We start from the raw sequence: 6,000 nt of genomic DNA on the forward strand, positions 1-6,000 counted from the left end.
CAAGTGCGGTCTTGTAAGAAGCGAATTTGGACGGTGTTGACAAATTACTTTTGAATTAGTGACAATCTACACAGACTTCAACAATGGTTGATAATGAGCAAAGCTTGTGCCAAAGAGACGCCATCACTCCAGCACATGTTGGTAAAGAGGATGCCGTGACTATTCCAGTGTTCATTGTCTTAGTGTAGTGAGTTTATAGTCGCAGATGACCACTTGATCGAAACAATGGGTTAGGCTATTTTTGTGGCTTGGAAAATATTAGTTCATAATTCTGTGGCTTGGTTCTAAAAGGGCCAATGTAAAAAGTCTTAGATTTAACTTATAAGCTTCTGAATATTTTCTGTCATTTTCTGACAACTATTAGCAATATATTCGGGGCTGTTTGTTAATATCATTATAGTAAACCAACTTAACAAAAGCTTATTTTTAAATAATAAATTTCTAGAATTTTCAACTTCAAAATTAAAGGAGTTAAGAGAACATTGTCCCTTTTTAAAATCATGGACTCTCTTAAATTATATGACATTGGCCCATTCGACATCAGGGTCAGGTACACTGAATAACCAGAAACAGGTAATTTAAAGATACATATTTCCTTACACTCGTTAATTAAATCACTTTACTCCTTCCTCAGGAATTTAATAACTGATAGCAACTGTTACATGTTCCAAAAATCACGTTCTGTCGCCGTAAATCATGAAAACACTGTTTCGTCTCGTAATCGAGGGGGAAACTGTTTATTTACATTTCTTAATATCAGACAAATAATTTGCATACACTATGGCTGATACTGTAGAAGGGGAGAGAAAAAATTTATCGCTCGTTTCCGTCATCACCACTATCCTCGTCCTCCCCTTCGTAAAATATCTGTTTATCTCTTTCATTTGACTGTGTATTGGCTCTCAGGTGATTGATGATGATGATGATGTTTGGTTTGTGGGGCGCTCAACTGCGCGGTTATCAGCGCCCGTACAATTTTCCAACCTTTGCCCAATAGCGCCACTTTCCTGATGATGATGAAATGATGAGGACAACACAGACACCCAGTCATCTCGAAGCAGGTGAGAATCCCTGGCCCCGCCGGGAATCGAACCCGGGACCCCGTGCTCGGGAAGCGAGAACGCAACCGCGATACCACGAGCTGCGGACCAGGTGATTGATGAACTGCATGTAGAATAGACGACTGCTTACATTGATGTATGGAGGGGGACCCCTTAAGTCCTCTAATTTCTTTTCTGGAATGAGTGTGATGGCATCAAAAATAGGAGCAAATGTTGGCATAGACAAGCGTCGAGTTTTCTTAGTGTTCAGATCTAGCATCTTGAGTGCTTCTTCTGAGGAGTAACTGTGTTTGTAAGAGACAATTTCTGGCATTTTCTTCCAGCTCTACTGCAGTTATGGGTGGCTTCCGGGGAACCATATGTATTTATTTGGCCCAGTCTCTTGGCAGTTCTACTTCAACAATTAGTTTTTTTTTTTTTGTCTTCTCAGTGGCTGCGTGGGCTGAGTCAGCTTCCAAGTGAGTATGTTCAACGTCAAGAAACTTGTGGTTTATTTCCAAACGTCTTCCATGAATCATGAATTCTTCTGCTGTTCTCAGAAACATGATGACAATAAAAATATTTCTGTTTTGTACGGTACATGAATCACTGTACAGGTGTACCTCAACAATTTCGTCGGCCAGTTTAATCAAATAATCATATAGACGAGAAGCTATTTCTTGGCCACCTCCTCCTGCCACTGTTTCATTCCAAATATAACGTGCTGGAGAACATTCTTTATGTCTCTTTACATATATGGTGAAGTTGAAGGTCCAAATCCCACACCACATCGTAGAAAAGGAATGGGTAGACATTTCTGCAAATCAGAGGCCAGGGTTACTACATTGAAATTCTGCTCATCTTTCTTTTTATCGCAGTCTTTCTGATCGCAAGCAGCTTGGGCTAAATCCAAATGTTTCTGTGGTTCCACTTAAACCTTACAACGTGCAGCATCATCAGTACAATTCTTGAGTGAAATGACTTATGTGGCCCATTTTGCACAAGTGTCAGAATTGGTTTAGGAAGCTAAGATTGAAACAGATCACAAAAAGTCTTCGATAGCACGCTCGCTTCACTTCTTGGATTCATTGCTGAAATACTCAAGTCTGGAGATAAATATTGTTTAGAAGAATGAGATCGAGAATACTGGCTTTCGTAGGAAGGAAACATGTTAATGTGTTCCTTTATTAAACCAATGTCGTCAGAAGGAACTTTTGGATGATTAGAATGTTTACAACGTCCATCTTCATGACACACTCCTCCTTCAGAGCCCCGTATTTTCTCCACAATTATTCTTAACTTCTTTTGTGTTAAAGAAAATGTACTGAGGGACATATTCTGACATACTTCTATCTTAGTCTGCAATGGACTGTAAAGAAAGTTCTTCCTAGAATATTTTCGCCCGCTTGCAGTCCCTTCAGGTTTGTTTCTTAAACGCTCCACATGTTTATTTTCCTCAGACACATGATTAGCTATGAATTGATTTTGAGCTTCTGGGGACAATTTGTAATATTCTATGAACATTTTCTCTCTCTCATCGTCATTACTTCGCAGTTTTTCCTGTACTTGCACGATGATTTCAGAACTTTAGCAGGTATAAATTTTTCTTTCGATGTCACATATTCCATTCCTGCAGTTTTCAATTTTTTCCTCCGATTTTTCACCCATAATTTTTCGTTTCGCTTTCTTTTTCTGGATGAATCCTGTGGATCACATTTCTTCCTCCCCATCCAAATGAACTTTGTTGTTTCATTGCCAGGCTGCTGTTGAATTAGATCAATTTCTTCAATCCTTGAAGATCTTTTAAGTGTTCTTTCTCACCGCTATATTCCCTCCGTCACTGCTTTCATCACTACTTTCGCCACCACTTGGAACATATTCACCAGGATCTTCAAATACATCTTCATCAGAACTTGAAATGACGTCTGCCAATAATGACGAACATGCATTTTCCACTGTACTGGTACTGAGGTGGCCTTGAAGAAAATAAAAATGAAATACATTTAATGCACGGCTGATAATATTTTAGATTGGCATTAAGTAGAAATACCAGTCAATTTGTGGTCTTGTGTTGGAACAATTAGGGATAAATGCTTCTGATACCAGTTTATTTTAGTAAACTTATCTTCAAGGCGAAGTGATGACTTTAGCGGTGATATTTCAGGTGCAGTTTGTTCCTCAAGCTCTTCGTTATCGCGTATGTGAAGCATGATGTTTACGCTCACCAAGACTGTCTAGAGTCCTCATTAAGAATGCACCGAATGGGTAGAGGAATTGTTAAAGGAACAGTCCTTATTATTGTGTATTCCTGACATTTAACTTCAATGTCACAGCACTGTTTCAATTCTTGAAACCCTCTGTCAGCAAAAAAGGCCAATGTCGGCATTGGCCCTTCTTACAACAAAGGTAAAATAAGAGGGAGGACTAATGTCAAGCTTGGCCCTTTTATGCCGATTGGAAACTTGATAAAACACTTTGGGACTTACATCTTGAAACCCCAGAATCTCTCACCCTATGTAGCGTAGACATTGGCCGTTTTCACATTATGAAGATTATGTGAAACTATATAGCGCACACCAATAAAACCAGTTTTGACAAATATTGACATTGGCCCTTTTACAACCAAGCCACAGAATTATCAGCAGATTCTAAAGTATCCTGGAATTGTGGTTTGAAGTCCGGCATGGCAGATAGCATAAATCATATGTTGCACGGCATTGCAAAATTGTGGCAGCTTAAAATTGACACTTCATTTGCAAATAATTTTGTTCTTTAGTATCGGTATTGTCGTATTGGGAGGAAGAAGCTACTGTCACGTGAGCCCTGTGAATTCTGTTGTAAACACTTGATACTTTGTGCAACAGACGTAACTAATGTACACCTATAAAACTGGATGACACTGGGCCTCAACGATATATTAAGGAGACCAGGATGTCATGAGAACGCAAAAAATGTTATTTCTTATTTAATAAAATTCTGTGATTCTGCCTGATTATAAATATATATACTTTATGAGTAGTACATCATCAGTTTCGTCTTTAAATGCCTTTATAAAGCACCTGAAGCGCATGAATGCCTAGCTGCCACACTACTGTCATACACAACACTTTGCCTACAATGTCTCATTATTTAATTTTGGCGTCGCTGTTTTCCTAGCAACTTCCCTTGAAGAACATATCGCCTATACCACGAGCAGGGATTTATTGGAAACGATCTTTCCGTCGATACAAGTAGATAACTTAAGGTTATTTATGTTTTTGGCCTGCGTTCGTTCAAATGGTTCAAATGGCTCTGAGCACTATGGGACTCAACTGCTGTGGTCATAAGTCCCCTAGAACTTAGAACTACTTAAACCTAACTAACCTAAGGACATCACACACATCCATGCCCGAGGCAGGATTCGAACCTGCGACCGTAGCGGTCGTGCGGTTCCAGACTGTAGCGCCTTTAACCGCTCGGCCACTCTGGCCGGCGCCTGCGTTCGTGTTGCAAATTTGTTGCGATTGCATATTTTAATCATTTTACATCGTAAATTCACAAAAAACGAAGACGTTTATTTGCTGTCGTAAATATTATGGCAAACAACACAAGGATGTTGTTGGAAATCGTGAAAATGAAGAAACTGTTACGCCACAGTGAAGTGAGCCTAGACCTAAAACTTCGCCTAGCAGATGCTGCAAAACGCAAAGTGAAACTTCTTACCGAGAATGAACAATGCTTTGGTGTCGCAAATAGTGAAAATAACTGTTCCATTTCTATTAGTAAGTGCAAGCTTTCAGAATTGCTTTTGTCTGTAACTAAATGTAAATAATGCGTTTAGTGAGGGCATAATTATGAGAAGAGGCCTATTCACCAAAATTGTAGTCAAATTTCAAATGTGTAAAGTAATGAAATATACACATCTCCTGTAGAATGCACGAAATATAGTCGAGTGAATATTCGTCTTGCTTGTGCCATGAGATGTATTGGAAAGGGAAGAATAGCTGCACAGATAATCTCTGCCGCTACCTGTCAAATTTGAGAGGTTTTATAAACATTTCCATAATACCCTAACAGAAGTCAGTGGAGCATCTATGCAGAAAGCAGTGAAAGAAACAGTAGATATTTATGAATCTACTGATACTGTTGCTGCACTGGACAGTTTCTGGCAGAAAAGAGGACATACCGCAAATGGATGGAGTAATTACAGTTACCTCTGTAGACAGTGGCAGGGTGCTGGACTATGAATGTCTCGCAAAACACTGCCAGGGTTTTTCCAGTAAGGTAACTGAACCCAAACGTGACAAAAACTTTGAAGGTTTCAGTGGTGGTGTGTAAAGCAAGGGGGCAGCCTCTAATTTTAGTAGGTTAATAGCTGGACATAGTGTGTGGTACACTTATTACCTTGGTAATGGTGACTGTAAAGGATTCAATAGTGTTGTTATTGATAAACCATAGAGTTAAAATCAAATTTAAAAAAATACATTTTGTACTGGTAAAACATGTGCAAAGGGGAATGGGGCAAGACTTCGGAAACTGCAAGGCTCTACAGAAAGAAAACTCTGACGGCAAAGAAAGTTTTGGAAAAGGCAGACTCACCAAATCAGAAACAGAAAACTTTACAGAATATTTCATTTAGCCATCAAGAGAAATAGTAAAAATGTCAGTGAGATGAAAAAAAGCAATTTGAGCAATTCTGTTTCACAGAATATCCATTGATGAGCATGCACAACATGCCTCTGCCCAAAAGGAAACACTTCACGATGCAAGTATAATAGGTGTGAAGCAAATGGACAGAAACATAACACATGCACTCCCCATGACAGAAACTCTTATGATGATGAAAGCTGAAGAAATGAATTAAAATTTGTGCTATTGGTAGACTTGAACCTGGGTCTCCTTGCTTACTAGGCAGATATGCTAGCCATTACGCCTCCACAACAGTATAGCTAATAGAGCTGGATGCACTACTCTAGTCCAT

Source organism: Schistocerca cancellata, chromosome 2 (genome assembly GCF_023864275.1).
Source record: "Schistocerca cancellata isolate TAMUIC-IGC-003103 chromosome 2, iqSchCanc2.1, whole genome shotgun sequence".
NCBI lineage: Eukaryota > Metazoa > Arthropoda > Insecta > Orthoptera > Acrididae > Schistocerca > Schistocerca cancellata.